This window comes from Somniosus microcephalus, chromosome 23 (assembly GCF_052327205.1).
Source record: "Somniosus microcephalus isolate GS21.2 chromosome 23, FLI_Smic_1.0, whole genome shotgun sequence".
NCBI classification, from domain to species: domain Eukaryota; kingdom Metazoa; phylum Chordata; class Chondrichthyes; order Squaliformes; family Somniosidae; genus Somniosus; species Somniosus microcephalus.
In genome coordinates, this window is record NC_141009.1 from 23349114 (window position 1) to 23365288 (window position 16175).

Consider the following 16175-nt stretch of genomic DNA (forward strand, 5'->3'; position numbering starts at 1 on the left):
CACACAATACTCAAGATGTGGCCTCACCAATGTTATGTTCATTAATAACTAGACATTCTTATTATGAACAGTTAGCTTCTAGCTAGTCATTTATTCAGTACACGTTCTCTAGGTACAGCATCTGTAGAGATTCAGCATGTGTACTTCTGTGTGCAGGCAGCTATCTTGACTACTGCCTTGTGGGTAGCCTAGTGCATCGTGGGTAGTGTAGTCTTAAACACATACAACTAAATATACAGCTCTATACAGCTCTATGGCTCCATCTAGTGTACCACTCTAGAATGACATGTTATTGATCATTACATCCCCCTTTCTTTGAGGTTAACAAAATCAATATCAATCAACTTTCAAAAAAAACGATAAAGATGACATCAGTAACACTTTTGTTAGTGCTCTATAAACATAAACATTTTCACAACAGTCAATACATTTTCAAAGCTTTACTTTATACTCAAAGATTAAGTCTATCAAGCTTTTTTACTTCACGTGTGGATCTTCTCAGCACGGGTAAGTCTGATGTGTTTTCATGAGAGCCTGTATGTGTATTTGTGTTAGATTGTTCTGGTGGTGAGTGACAAGATTCAGTTGCGGCATTGTCATCGATTTGCTCTTGGATAGTTTCTTGTGTTTTTAGGAGGGAACGGCGGTTCCTCCTGAGAATCTGTCCTTCCTCAGTTCTAACAGTGTATGACCTTGGTCGTAATTCCTCAAGAACTGTAGCTTTCCTGTTCCATGCATCTGGATCCTCAATCCTGACAACATCATCCCTTGTCAATGGTTTTAGAGTTTTGGATGACTTGTCATTGTATGATTTCTGTTTCAGCTTTAACAGTTGAAGTCTCTGTCTTAGTTCCTTACTTTGCTTTTCATTTGCACAGCAGGGCAGCGTGGTGCACAACTTGCAACCCATTAGTAGTTCAGCAGGTGAAGAACCAGAGTCTAAAGGTGAGGCTCGGTAGCTCAGCAGGACGAGATAAGGATCAGACTTGCTTTCTGTCGCTTTCTTCAGTAGCTGCTTGAGAACTTGAACACCTTTCTCTGCCTTACCATTTGACTAAGCATACAGAGGACTGGATGTGATGTGCTGAAAGTCATACTGTGCTGCAAACTGTTGCCACTCCTTACAGTTGAAGCACGGACCATTGTCGCTAATGGCAATCCTGGGAATTCCATGTCTGGCGAAGATGGATTTCACATGCATTATGACACTGCTTGCTGTGGTGCTTGAGAGCAGCGCCATCTCAGGATAGTTAGAATAGTAGTCAATCACTATTAGATATTCTTTACCATTTAAATGAAAAAGGTCCATACCAACCTTTTGCCATGGTGCTGTTGGTATGTCAGCTACTATCATTGGTTCCTTTGCTTGTTTGTTTTGGTGTTTCTGACATGCCTCACATTTGCCTATCATGTTCTCAATGTCCTTATTTATGCCAGGCCAATAATCAGTGTCTCTTGCTCTCCTTTTGCATTTTTCAATTCCAAGGTGTCCCTCATGAATCCTTTTGAGCATGTCTTGACGTAGAGCCTGTGGAATGACTATTCTGTTCTGTTTTAGTAATAGTCCACTTACGACACTCAATTCTGACCTTATGTGAAAATATTTTGGACAGGCACCTTTTGGCCAACCATGATGAATGTTCTCTATTACTGTTTGTAACACTGTATCTTTTACTGTTTCTTCTGCTATTTGCTTTGATTTTGTGTCTGCCACGGGCAGCGCAGCAGTGACCATACTCACATGAACATCCACGTCTTCTTCAGTAGAGCTCACATGACTCATTGTGGGTGCTCGGGATAGTGCATCTGCTAACACTATGTATTTGCCTGGTGTGTAGATCAGTTCAAAGTCATATCTTTGCAGCTTCATCATGAGTCATTGAATCCTTGGAGACATCTCATTCAGATTTTTTTTAATGATGGCAACCAGTGGGCAGTGGTCTGTCTCAACTGTGAAGGTGGGAAGTCCATATATGTAGCCATGAAACTTTTCTAATCCAACTACCAAGCCTAGACATTCCTTTTCAATCTGGGCGTATCGACACTCAGTATCAGTCATAGACCTGGAGGCATAGGCAACAGGCTTCCAATCTTCACCCTCTGCTTGTAGCAAGACCGCCTAGGCCATCCTTTGATGCATCCGTTGACACTTTGATTCTCTTTGTTGGGTCAAAGAAAGTGAGTACAGGTGTGGTTGTCAGCACTGTTTTGAGATTAATCCACTCTTGTTCATGTCTTTCTGTCCATGCAAACTCATTTGTTTTATGTAGCAGGTCTCGCAGACAGGTTGTCTTGGCTGACAAGTTAGGAATGAACTTTCCAATGAAGTTTATCATCCCCATGATGCGTAGCACTCCTTTTTTGTCAGTGGGTCAGGGCATGTTGAGTATGGCGTTTACTTTTTCCATATCTGGCTCTATTCCTTTACCAGATAGATTATCTCCTAGGAAAGTGACTTCCTGGACGCCAAACTGACACTTGGCTTTGTTGAGCTTCAGTCCATTCCGGTGTATGCTCTGTAGCACTTTAGTCAGTCTCTCATTGTGTTCTTTCAGTCTGGAGCCCCAGATGATGATGTCATCAACATAGACACGAACTCCTTCCAGACCTTCAATTATGTGTTCCATCGCTCTATGAAAGATTTCAGATGCAGATATTATCCCGAAAGGCATTCTGAGGAAACAATACCTGCCAAATGGTGTGTTGAAGGTACAGTATTTGGTGCTCTCTTCATCCAGTTTTAGTTGCCAAAATCCTTGTGAGGCATCGAGCTTTGTAAAGTATCTGGCACCTGACATTTCACTGGTGATTTCTTCTCGCTTGGGAATCTGGTAGTGTTCACGTTTTATGTTTGCATTTAAGTCCTTTGGATCCATGCATATTCTTCGATCATTGTTCTTTTTCTTTACACATACCATGGAGTTAACCCAGTCTGTTGGCTCTTCAACTTTCCTGATGACTCCTAGTGTGGTCATTCTGTCCAGTTCATTCTTGAGCTGGTCACGCAGGGGTGCTGGAACTCTTCATGGAGCATGTACCACTGGCTGAGCATCCTCCTTTAGCTGGATCTTGTAAGTGAATGGTAGAACTCCAAATCCTTTGAACACATCCTGGAAATTATTTACTACAGAATCCACCGAGTCATCTGGTCTGCTTATGGCACAGTTTATACAGTAGGCTCTCTTGACCAGTTCTAAGTTTTCACAATCTTTGTCACCTAGTAGTGAATCAAGTCCTTCAGCCACAACAGAAAACATGAGATGATGCACTTTGTCTTTGACTGTCACTATAAGTCTGCATACACCTAAGCTATCTATTTTCTGTCCATTATAGTTCTTCAGTAGTACTGACTTTTTTTGTATTTTGGGCTTTTCTTTCGTATTTTTAATGTCACTCATACTGCTTAAGTTTGCTTTTGCCCCAGTGTCTAGTTTCAATGTAACTAATGCTCCATTTACCTGCAGTGGGATCATCCATTTGTCCCCTTTTACGGCATTGACGTTATGTTCAGCATTGTCCATATCTGAGGGCTGCACATTTTCTGTATCATTTTTGACATTGTCATGACACCATTCGTACAAAAAATGTCTCACTTAAATCAGTGTCCTCAATCACATTGAGTTGGACTTGTTGCCCTTTCATTGTTTTTACTTTTGAAAAGCATTGTTTGGCAAAGTGATTCTTTCCATGTGCACATTTTTCCAAACGCTGGGCATTGTCTTAACTGGTGTTTGTAACCATAGCGTTTACAATTAAAAATTCCTTCCTCCGATTGCTTTTCATTTCTGTTCTGCCCATGTTTTTTCCCTTTGCAGGACACAGCACCGACAGCAGCACTTACTACAATCGCATCATTATTGATTTCACTGAAAGTCTTCGCATGCTTTTGAGCTAGCTCGCTGGCTTGGCATATTTGTCACAGCATTTTCCAATGTTAGTTCGGTTTCTCTCAACAGACGTTCCCTGACCTTTTTATCATGAATACCAAACACAATTTGGGCACGAATCATGGATGCTTTCAGCTCAGAGAAATTACATGTCTGTGCTTTCAGTTTCAGATCGGTCACAAAGCTATCAAAAGTCTCATTTTGCCGCTGTGTCCTTGAACGGAACACATATCTTTCATAGGTCTCATTCTTTTTGGGAGAACAATGTGTATCAAATTTCTTTAGCACATCGTCTAAATTTTCTCTGTTCTCCTCTGGATTAAATACAAATGTATTAAATACCTCTATCACCTGTGGGCCTGCAACCGTAAGCAGCAATGCTACTTTCCTTGCATCTGGCTTCATACCAAACTCGATGGCAGCAATGTAGAGTTCGAATTGTTGTTTGAAAGTCCGCCAATTGTAGTCGACATTTCCCGTGAGATTCAAAAACTCCGATGGCTTCAAATTCTCCATGTCGCGTTTCACACTTTTGAGCAGATCTTCACCAATCCTGGTACCATGTTATGTTCATTAATAACTAAACATTCTTATTATGAACAGCTAGCTTCTAGCTAGTCATTTATTCAGTACACGTTCTCTAGGTACAGCATCTGTAGAGATTCAGCATGTGTACTTCTGTGTGCAGGCAGCCATCTTGACTACTGCCTTGTCGGTAGCCTAGTGCATCGTGGGTAGTGTAGTCTTAAACACATACAACTAAATATACAGCTCTATACAGCTCTACGGCTCCATCTAGTGTACCACTCTAGAATGACATGTTATTGATCATTACAACCAAGGCCCTGTACAACTGCAGCAAGACATCCTTGTTCCTGTACTCGAACCCTCTCGCTACGAAGGCCAACATACCATTTGCCTTCTTAACCGCCTGCTGCACCTGCATGCTTACCTTCAGCGACTGGTGCACAAGGACACCCAGGTTTCGTTGCACTTCCCCTTCTCCCAATCTATTGCCATTCAGATAATAATCTGCTTTCCTGTTTTTGCCACCAAAGTGGATAACCTCGCATTTATCCACATTATACTGCATCTGCCATGCATCTGCCCAATCACCCAACCTGTCCAAATCATACTGGAGTTTCTCGGCATCCTCCTCACAGCACACACGCCCACGCAGCTTTGCGTCGTCTACAAACTTGGAGATATTACATCTAGTTCCCTCATCTAGATTATTAATATATATTGTAAATAGCTGGGGTCCTAGGACCGATCCCTGCGGTACCCCACTAGTCACTGCCTGCCACTTGGAAAAAGACCCGTTAATTCCTACTCTCTGCTTTCTGTCCACCAACCAGTTCTCTATCCAAGTCAATACCTTGCCCCCAATCCCATGTGCCTTAACTTTACACACTAATCTCTTATGCGGGACCTTATCGAAAGCCTTTTGAAAGTCCAAATACACCACATCCACTGGTTCTCCCTTATCTATTCTACCAGTTACATCCTCAAAAAATTCCAATAGATTAGTCAAGCACAATTTACCTTTTGTAAATCCATGTTGACTTTGTCCGATCCTGTCACTGTTTTCCAAGTTCTCTGCTATTACATCTTTTATAATGGACCCTAGCATTTTCCCCACTACTGATGTCAGGCTTACCGGTCTATAATTCCCCGTTTTCTCTCTACCACCTTTTTGAATAGTGGGGTTACATTAGCTACCCTCCAATCCATGGGAACTGTTCCAGAGTCTATAGAATTTTGGAAGATGACCAGCAATGCATCTACTATTTCTAGGGCCACTTCCTTAAGTACCCTAGGATGTAGATTATCAGGCCCTGGGGATTTATCGGCCTTCAATCCCGTCAATTTCCCTAACACCATTTCCCTACAATACTGATTTCTTTCAATTCCTCCCTCTCATTAGACCTTATGTTGCCCGACATCTCTGGGAGGTTATCTGTGTCCTCCTTTGTGAAGATAGAAACAAAGTATGTATTTAATTGGTCGCCATTTCTTTGTTCCCCATTATAAATTCCCCTGATTCTGACTGCAAGGGACCTACGCTTGACTTCACCAATCTTTTTCTCTTCACTCTGCAATGGTTTTTACTCTGTTTAAGAAACGTTTAAGGAACTAAAGCAGGCATTGAAAAAACAAACTAAAAATAGGAAAAAATGCTGGAAATTCACAATAGCATCCGAAAAGAGAAAGGGCAGGTTGGAGTTTCAAGAGAAGCCCTTAGTCTCCGCCTGAAACGTTAACTCATTGCCTTTCCCCGTTCGGGGTGCTGAAGTCCTGCTGTGTCTTTCTAGCATCCTGCTTTTATTTCAGATTTCCAGTATTCTTTTAATCAGCACTGAAATATTATTTACTCCATCCATCCTCGATTTAAAGCTCATTACCAAAAAGGAAAGATATAGGAGAAGACTTTCAACTTGGGCGGGAAGCGGGCATGGTAGCAGCAATGCGCCCGCGGCGCCCAGCCCAGCGTGGTAGTCGGGAGGCCCGCACCACTTTCAGGTTTGGGTCTCGTTTTCGTTTTGTCGGTGAGCTGCAGGCTCCCTGCTGCAGCTCACCAGTTTCCTGAGGAGGAAAAACAGAATAGTTAAGTGTTCATCAGTTTACCGTGTGAGCGCCGCGTTTGGAGAGGGCAGACACTGCATTCATATGGAGCTCTCCATTCTGTCAATTGTCAGCCATGGACACTTGCCTCTGAGTCATGAAGGTTGTGGGTTCAAGTCCCCCTCCAGGGGCTTGAGCACAAAAAGCTAAGCTGAGACTCCCAGTGCAGTGCTGAGGGAGTGCGGCACAGTCAGAGGTGCCGTCTTTTGGATGAGACGTTAAACCGTGGATCTCTCTGCTCTCTCAGGTGGATGTGAAATATCCCACGGGCACTATTTTGAGGAAGAGCAGGGGAGTTCTCCCCGTGTCCTGGGCCAATGTTTATCCCTCAACCAACATCACTAAAACAGATGATCTGGTCATTAGCACTTTGCTGTTTTTGGGAGCTTGCTGTGCGCAAATTGGCTGCCGTGTTTCCTACATTACAATGCCCTGCACATCCCAAAGCGCTTTATAGCCAATTAAGTACTTTTGAAGTTGTAATGTAGGAAACACAGCAGCCAATTTGCACACAGCAAGGTCCCACAAACAAGAATGTGATAGCATCCACCTGAGAGGGCACACGGTTTAATGTCTCATCCAAAAGGAAGCATCTCCAATAGTGCAGCACTCCCTCAACGCTGCACCCAAGATGATATGCTCAAAGTCTCTGGAGTGGGACTTGAACCCGCAAACTTCTAGACTCAGAGGCAAGAGTGCTACCCACTGAGCCACGACTGACATTTGAAATTAGAGTGCATTTTAGTGCTCTGCGCTGTGCCTTGAACCAAAGGCCCTCCATGGCCTCACCCCTCCCTATCTCTGTAATCTCCTTCAGCCCCACAACCCCCCGAGATATCTGCGCTCCTCTATTTCTGCCCTCTTGAGCATCCCTGATTATAATCGCTCAACCATTGGTGGCCGTGCCTTCAGCTGCCTCGGCCCTAAGCTCTGGAATTCCCTGCCTAAACCTCTCCTCCTCTCTACCTCTCTCTCCTCCTCTCTACCTCTCTCTCTTCCTTTAAGACGCTCCTTAAAAACTACGGCCTAGAAATTGGGTTCTGGTCTTGCCAGGGCTGTAGCGCCAGAAAGTTTGCGCCAGCGGTAATGTGGCAGCGCCCGACGAAAATTCGGGTGCGCCGGGCCCAGACGGCGGCGGGCGCTAAAACCCTCCTTTAGCGCCTCAAAACGGGCGTGAACTTGGGTTTCCCGGCGCTAATCCCCCGCTGCGGCACCCGATGCGGTGCGGCAGGCGGGGGAACTGCAGGCCTCCTCCTCCTGTTAAGGAGGAGCTGCCTGCAGCCGACAACTGTCCGGCGGATTGACCCGACATCTGAGCCCAGCACCTTGGGGAAGTGCCGGGCTCGCATGAGACACTGATCAGGGCCGCGGGGGGGGAATGCAGGAGTCCGGGAAGGGAGGTGCGGGCAGGCGGCCGCCGGGAACGCGGCCGGCCGCCGCTTCACCTTTATGCGCCGGCGCACACTGGGGGAAGACTCTGTTGCCAGAGTCTTAGTTGCGCCTGCCACGGACGAGGCGGGCGCAACTGAATTTCGGCTTGGGGCCGGGTTACCACGGCAACCGGGACGCTGCGCACACCGATGACGTCATCGGTGCCGGCGCAGCGCTACCGGTCTACCGCCACGGAAGGGCCCCAGGCAATTTAGGAACCGGCGCCAATTGCAGCGCTAGGCCCTCTAGCGCCGCAAAATCGGTGCTAAGGGCACTGAATTTCTAGGCCAAAATGTTGGAAGTAAACAGCAGGTTCGTCAGCATCTGAACCGAGCAAAGACTGCCGCCTTTCATTGGCTGCCTTGTCTCCTGCGTTACAACGTATTGGGCCAGTAATTCCGGTCCCAACGCGTGAGTACGGACGGGGTACTCACGCGTGGGCCCGTTGGAAGTGCCGGATTTCAGCATGCACAGCGCATGCGCGGGAAACCGGCATTTCCTCCAAGGGGTTCAGAGGTCCAACGCGTGCCTCTGCGCGCACGCGTTGAACTTCCTTCTTTTTGACAGGTTTGCCCGTGTGTAAGGGCCTGAACTTTTTAGACATATAAAAAGGAGGCGTAAGGACTTGATTCTTCAAGGTAAGCGGTCTATTATTTAAAATTATAACATTTTTTCCACAGCTTTATTGTTTTTAAGGACTTTACAGTAAGGTAAGTTTATTTTTAGACCCGATTTCTTAAAAAATTATTTTTTTCAAAAATTTGATTAATTGTTTAAAATAGTTTTTTAAAGTTATTTATAGTTTATTTAATTATTGGGATGTTTTTTAAGATTTTATTTAAAGTTAAACTAGTCTTTTGGCCGCCCGTACTTTTCATGAGTTTGACAGTTCTTACTATCAAACTCATGAATGAAGTTTCCCCTCCCCTGATTGGCTGCACAGTGCTCACCTGATCCCAGCCGGCACATCGCACTAACTACACCGCTGGATCAGGCAAGCACATCGCGCCGACATCTGAACCGGGCCAGTGACAGGAATTCCAAGCAGGCCCAGGCTTCAGATGTCGGCGCGCCAGGTGAGTGCACATCGGGGGCTTGCACGCGCGGCAAGCCCCCGATCCTAATTTCTGGGCCATTATCAGAACTGGTACAAAAATACTCTTTCAAAGAAGAAAGGGCTGAATTGTATCTACTTTAGCCAGTCAGCGTCACGTGACCATACTGGGGTAAATGTTTGTGTTTTGCGCTCCCAAGGAGGAGCTTTGTGTGCTGGGAGCACGTAACATAAATTCCGGGGCAGTTCCCTCCCTCCTCCCCCCCCACTCCCTGATTTTCTGTCCGTTAAAATGAATGACTGGAAAATCATGCGGGGCCTGTGCCCAAATTCCTGGTGTATGTTCCTGATGTGCGAAGCCCTTCACCAGGAGTGCTGAAGACGAGCCTTTATCCCGCTGCGCTTTAGTGCATTGATGAAGATTATTTTATTCAGTACAGTGACGTTGGGAATTAAGACTCAGCTAATTATAATGTGTTTTGGTGAATGTTGGTACTGGTGGGAATGGCCTTTACATGGGGCATCACAAATTACAGAGGCAGATTCCTTCCCCGGATGAAGGAAAAATGGTGCTTAGATAGAACATATAATAGGAATAATTATTGCCGGTGTAGGGGGTTTCTCTTGCCTGCTCTGGTCTCCTGCCAGGCTTCTTGCAATAATTACCCGTGAGTGGTTCGACCCACTCGCCCCTACGGTTCTAGACCTTGGACTTAGGTGCAGGGAACTGTAGTGCAGAAAAACTCAATAGACCAGGTCGAATAGCACGAAATGGATGCCTTTATTGAACAGTTTGCAGCATTATAAAATACATGTCATATGCACAGATTAAAGCAACTACAAGCATGCACACATCTATAAACTTAACTCTATAGAAATGGGGAACACACGGCACATCGTAAAAGGGGTAACACATTACAATTACCCTTAACCCCCTCCCCTAAACCTAACTAAGTTTCGATTTGAGGGACTCGGGATCATGCTCACCACTTTAAGAATTGCGAAAAAGGCTTTGCAGCCTTTCAACACAGCTTTCCGTCGTCACGTGGGTCTGGAAGCTTCTGGCGTAGCTTGTTTTCCTCTTGGTTCTCCTGCGATGAGGCAGCCGATACAGCCTTGGTGAGCGCTCGCCACAGATGGATCCGTTACCGATGTGATGTTGAAGAACTGGATGCATCCGTTACCGATGTGATGTTGAACTAGATGCACACTCCGGGACCTGAGTGTCTTCTTCTCCGGCCTGGGTCGTCGATGATCTCCCGACAAAAGTACCCGGGCCTCCCTCGTCGTTTTCCCGTCGTGGCCGGGCCTTGCCTGGCCGAACTGGCTTCCGAGCCGAATTCTTCTCGTCGTCTTCTCGTCGTGGCCGGGCCTTGCCTGGCCGAACACTGAACACGTTCCGAACCGAAGTTGTTCCGAAGGTCCGAACCGAAGTGCTTCTAGCCCCGATGGACTTTACTCAATCCACAGTTATACCCTTTTTGGAACATTCTTATCTTTGTAATAAAATTGTAATAATTTTGGTGGGCAGAACTCTCTGCAGGGGTGTTTTGTCTTCATGACGGGAGTCGGTGATAGCTTTACTGGCCTTCCTGGGCCGATAATGTCTTTGCTTTGTTACCGTAACTTGGTTTGTATATTGATCGGTCTGGAGATTGCCCTGGATGGCTGTTAAACGGCTTCTCTTTGTACAGTGTAATGGGTTAAAGCGTTCGTTCAATTGTCCGCCCATTTCTTGATGGGTCTCATCCTGCCACCCAAATCTGTCCTGTACTTATAATCTAATCAATATGTATGCTCAGTTCCATGAGTTTTGGCTTCCCGAAACTGGTTTTCGCGGGCTTTTAATGCCCTCAATCCACAAGCCTGTCTGGCTTGCAGTAACAGAAATTCAAATGGTCCCAGAAGCTGGTCACGAGGTCTGGCGGCCATTTTGTGTGCCCTTTCATCAAAGGTTTCTCTGTATAAGCTTCTTTTGGTCAATAAAGCTGTTTTATTAACTCTATTTTCCTACGTGATTATTTAATGAAAATTTCGCGAATCTTACACCGGCTAAAAAAAAATGCAGTTTACCAGCACAGAGCTCTTGTCCAGCTAGGACCACCTTACCAGGCAGTCCATTGTCTTCCAGGGTTACCTAGAGCTGAGTGGGAAGCATTCAGCCCTCGTGACCTGTTTCACCCCTTCAGATCTCATCAGTGGCCTAGGGCGGCTGGTCAATTATCAACATGCCTGGTTCAGCTCTCACTTTACCCAGTCTGCCAGAGTGGGTCAATTTAGTTCTAGTGGCCCATCACCGGACATGTCATCTTGTAGCCTCAGAGAGATGCCATTTACCTCCCCTTTCTCCCCACCCCCCTCAAGGAGGATAGCTACCAGTTGGACAACAGAAAAGCACAGTCTGCGTTCCTGCAGGTAGCACAGACTCCACGGTAAGAGCACAACTCAGTATAAAATGAGCTGTGCCATCAGCCCCCGACCAATAACATGGACATACCATCGGAAGAAATGGAGCATTTTTCCTCACTCCAGTAGCACTGAATGCACCATCTAAGAGGTAATTGAACGTCAGAGTCATCTCATCATTGATGCATCTTCTGACCCCTCTTTGACATCGCAGCACACTGCTAACGTAATGCACCATGGCAAGTAAGAGTGAGCAGACTGTGACACAATATGTGACGATAATGGCCCAGATATTCCGATTGCAGGTCTCCCGTGGGCGGAGGACTGCGATCTGGAAAAATCTGCGCCCTTACCTGAGGGCTCCCGGGACGCACACACTTCCGTTCCTGGGCCTCTCCAAACTCCAAGTGCACAGGGCCCACGTATCCCAGGGGCGCGGATAGTTTGCTGCGTCCCTGGGATCATGTGGGCCATGGGGAGCCAATCACAGAAGGGAATCTCCCTTCATACACTTGACAGGAAGACCTGTCAAATATATGAATGGAGATCACCCCCAAAACATAGTAAAACTTTAAATACATTTTTTTTTTAAATCACATTTTTAAAATGACTTGAAAAACAAAAATTTAAATTTTTGAAAAAAAAATTAACATTTTTTACAGGGCTAAAAATAAGCTTACCTTTTTAAAAGTATTTTTAAATGATAAATCAGTGAAATAAAAAAATTTTTAAAACTTTTTTTCAACTCTTATCCTAGTAAAAGCAGGTCTTACACCTGGCGCAAAAATTGTAAGTGTTTTCTGCGGGCGGAGGGTCTCCAAAAAGCGGAACTATCCGCCCGCAGAGGCCCTTCTCCAGGGCAGCCGGAGGATCTGTCAAGACCATTCTTGACAGATCGGAAATGGCGGTTTTCAGTGGCATGCCTGAAACCAGCATTTCCGATGTCCCTACGGGTGAGTACACAGAGCGTACCCACCCCTAGGGATCGGAATATCTGGCCCAATGTGCTCACTGCACAATGTGGAGCAACAACCTTTCTGCCACAGTCTGAATAAAATCAAGTTCTTCCCATCTGATGCATTGTCAGGCTTTCAAATCTACAACAGACCTAATTCCGTTATACTGGAGATACTGGCCTGGAGTTTCCTCCTTCGGCGCAGCCCGGCTGTTGCACTTTTCACCCATTTTGCTGATGTCAAGTTACACCCAAGTATCCGACCAATCTTGTTCGAATACACCCAAACTTAAAATGGGCGTAAATGGGTATAAATCAGCGTAAACAATCGGGGCCCAAGGAAACTCCGAACCAGCATTAGTATAATTCTTCTTTGAGTCTTAAAATTTAAGTTTGAACTAATTTAACCATCATTCATGGACATCAGGCACAGCATGTTTAAGAACCTGCAATCAGGGAAGCTGTTCAATTTTTAACGAGGCTTATACTTATGCCATAAAAATGCATTAAAAGAAACAGAAAATACAGAGGTCTCAGTGAGATTAAATTTCTAAAACAAATGCTGAAAAAATTGCAATTAAAGGACCAGGGAAATTACTGTTTCCAGCTGCGCCTTAAGATCTGAAACTCCAGGCCAACATCGAGACTGGCTGCAGCCACTTTACCCAATTGGAATGGTGGCAGTCATATCCAAAATTAATGATCTGCAAAGTGAAATCAAAATTGTCTAAGGTTTTGTAAAAAGATGCCATGCAAAGTGTAGAAGACACCAAAACCATATCACTAAATAGTGGATTTTCATCAACAACAACAACAATGTGTATTTATATAGTGCCTTTAATGTAGTAAAACACCCCAAGGCGCTTCACAGGAGTATTATAAGACAAAAGATTTGACACCGAGCCACATAAGATGCAATTAGGGCAGGTGACCAAAAGCTTGGTCAAAGAGGTAGGCCTAGAAATTCAGTGCCCTTAGCACCGATTTTGCGGCGCTAGAGGGCCTAGCGCTGCAATTGGCGCCGGTTCCTAAATTGCCTGGGGCCCTTCCGCGGCGGTAGACCGGTAGCGCTGCGCCGGCACCGATGACGTCATCGGTGTGCGCAGCGTCCCGGTTGCCGTGGTAACCCGGCCCCAAGCCGAAATTCAGTTGCGCCCGCCTCGCCCGTGGCAGGCGCAACTAAGACTCTGGCAACAGAGTCTTCCCCCAGTGTGCGCCGGCGCATAAAGGTGGAGCGGCGGCCGGCCGCGTTCCCGGTGGCCGCCTGCCCGCACCTCCCTTCCCGGACTCCTGCATTCCCCCCCCGCGGCCCTGATCAGTGTCTCATGCGAGCCCGGCACTTCCCCGAGGTGCCGGGCTCAGATGTCGGGTCAATCCGCCGGACAGTTGTCGGCTGCAGGCAGCTCCTCAACAGGAGGAGGAGGCCTGCAGTTCCCCCGCCTGCCGCACCGGGTGCCGCAGCGGGGGATTAGCGCCGGGAAACCCAAGTTCACGCCCGTTTTGAGGCGCTAAAGGAGGGTTTTAGCGCCCGCCGCCGTCTGGGCCTGGCGCACCCGAATTTTCGTCGGGCGCTGCCACATTACCGCTGGCGCAAACTTTCTGGCGCTGCAGCCCTGGCAAGACCAGAACCCAATTTCTAGGCCTTTATGTTTTATTTCAGAAGCTTCAGCAGTTGTGGCAGTTTCTTTTTTATCTTAGTTGCACCTTTTTTTCTTTTCATGCGTTCTGTCAGAAGGTTGGTTTCGAAACTGTCAAAACAAATCATCCACTTCTTTTAAAAAAATGATATCATAAAGAGAATATACCCTTACTCGCCACATTCGATCCACAAGAGATGGATGTGATACAGCATGGATCATTCCCACTCCATCAAATATCATACAAAATTGTGTCCTCACTTCCCTTAACAATCCTGCTGGGGCTCGGAAAAGGGGCTCTTTCAACAGTCACCAGCGCCACATCACCTCTTTCAGAATGGCTCAGTTCAGGCTCTAAAAGTCACAAACTGATCCATCAAGTCATGCAATCCAGGCGAAAAAAAAATATAGCCCAATTGAGTAGCCATTAACCTCAATGGGAATACATGGCACAGATGTGCTATAAAAGCCAAACGTTACTGAAGGGGAGCTGCACGAGTCATTACCATTAAAAATTAATAGAGCAAAAACTGCTTGTGATCACTGTCGTCATGGTGAGAAAGTTTCTCTGGAGAGAAGCTGTGCCAGCTCTGGATTGCTGAGTACTGGAGAACAAATCTCACTGCTGCTTGTTTTTATGAGATTTCAACTTGCTACATGCAATATTAACAGCTATTAACCATAAATCGCCCTTCTGCACCAGTCCATCAGTGTAAACATTCACGCCTGCCTGCTTTGTCAGCTTAATATATAAAAACAAATCTGTATACATCTCTTCCGTTTTATTTCCAGATTACAGGATATGATTTCACAGTGTCAGCTTCTAAACAATTAGAGTGCAATCCAAATATCTACAAGACCAGCTACAATGAAAATAAGCTTCAATTATAGATATTATGGCATAGTCAAAACTTTCAGAAAAAGGGGACAAATATTTGTGTTGTGACATGGCAACAAAATTAATAAAACAGAATGGTCCTTGGGATCAGTGCTTGGGCCTCAGCTATTTACAATCTATATCAATGACTTAGATGAGGGGACCGAGTATAATATATCCATGTTTGCTGATGGTGGGAAAGTAAGCTGTGAGGCGAACGCAAAGAGGCTGCAAAGGGATATAGACAGGTTCAGTGAGTGGGCAAGAACGTGGCAGGTGGAATATAATTTGGAGAAATGCGAAGTTATCCACTTTGGTAGGGAAAATAGAAATGCAGAATTTTTTTAAAGGGTGAGAGACTGGGAAATGTTGGTATTCAGAGTGACCTGGGTGCCCTTGTACATGAATCACTGAAAGTTAATGTGCAGGTACAGCAAGCAATTAGGAAAGCAAATGGTATGTTGGCCTTTATTACAAGAGGATTTGAGTATAAGAGTAAAGGGCCTAGAAATTAGGTTTGCCTCCGCCAGGGCTTTTGCGCCCGAAATTTTGCGCCCGCGATAATTGCCGCTGCGCCCGCCAAAAATTCAGCTGCCCCGCACCCAGACGGCTGCGGGCGCTAATGGAGGGTTTCAGCGCCTCGCTATGGGCGCTGAATGCAGGTTTGCAGCGCTAATCCCCCGCTGCGGCACCCGATGCGGTGCGGCAGGCTGGGGTACTGCAGGCCTCCTCCTTCTGTTAAGGAGGAGCTGCCTGCAGCCGACCGCTGACCGGTCGATTCGCCCGACAAATGAGCCCGGCACCTCGGAGAAGTGCCGGGCTCGCGGGCCACACACATCAGTGCCGCGGGGGGGTGGTGGAGGAGTCCGGGGAGGGAGGTGCGGGCAGGCGGCCGCCGGGAAAGCGGCCGGCCGCCGCTCCACCTTAATGTGCCAGCGCTACGTGCTGCAACATCCCGTTGAACAATCGTTGGTTGCGGCTGCCACGGGCGAGGCGGCCGCAACTGAATTTGGGCGTCCGGCCGCGTTACCACGGCAACCGGGACGCTGCGCACACCGATGACGTCATCGGTGCCGGCGCAGCGCTACCGGCTAACGCCGATGGTAGGGCCCAACGCAATTTCGATCGCGGCTATAATTCCGGCGCAAGGCCCTCTAACGCCTCTAATTGGGCGCTAACCCCACCGAATTTCTAGGCCAAGATGTCTTACTGCAATTATATAGGGCCCTGGTGAGACCACACCTGGAGTATTGTGTACAGTTTTGGTCTCCTTACCTAAGGAAGGATATACTTGCCCTAGAGG

The 16175-nt window shown here is 46.5% G+C and overlaps 1 long non-coding RNA gene across 1 annotated transcript in view; it reads right to left on the minus strand.

Moving 5' to 3' along the window:
- Positions 1-378: 378 nt before the first annotated feature.
- Positions 379-16175, minus strand: part of LOC147101738 (uncharacterized) — a 96284-nt gene continuing 80487 nt past the window's right edge. Inside the window, exon 2 of the long non-coding RNA XR_015073347.1 lies at positions 379-6473. This is a non-coding gene — a long non-coding RNA (uncharacterized LOC147101738). The remainder of the gene's footprint in view (positions 6474-16175) is intronic.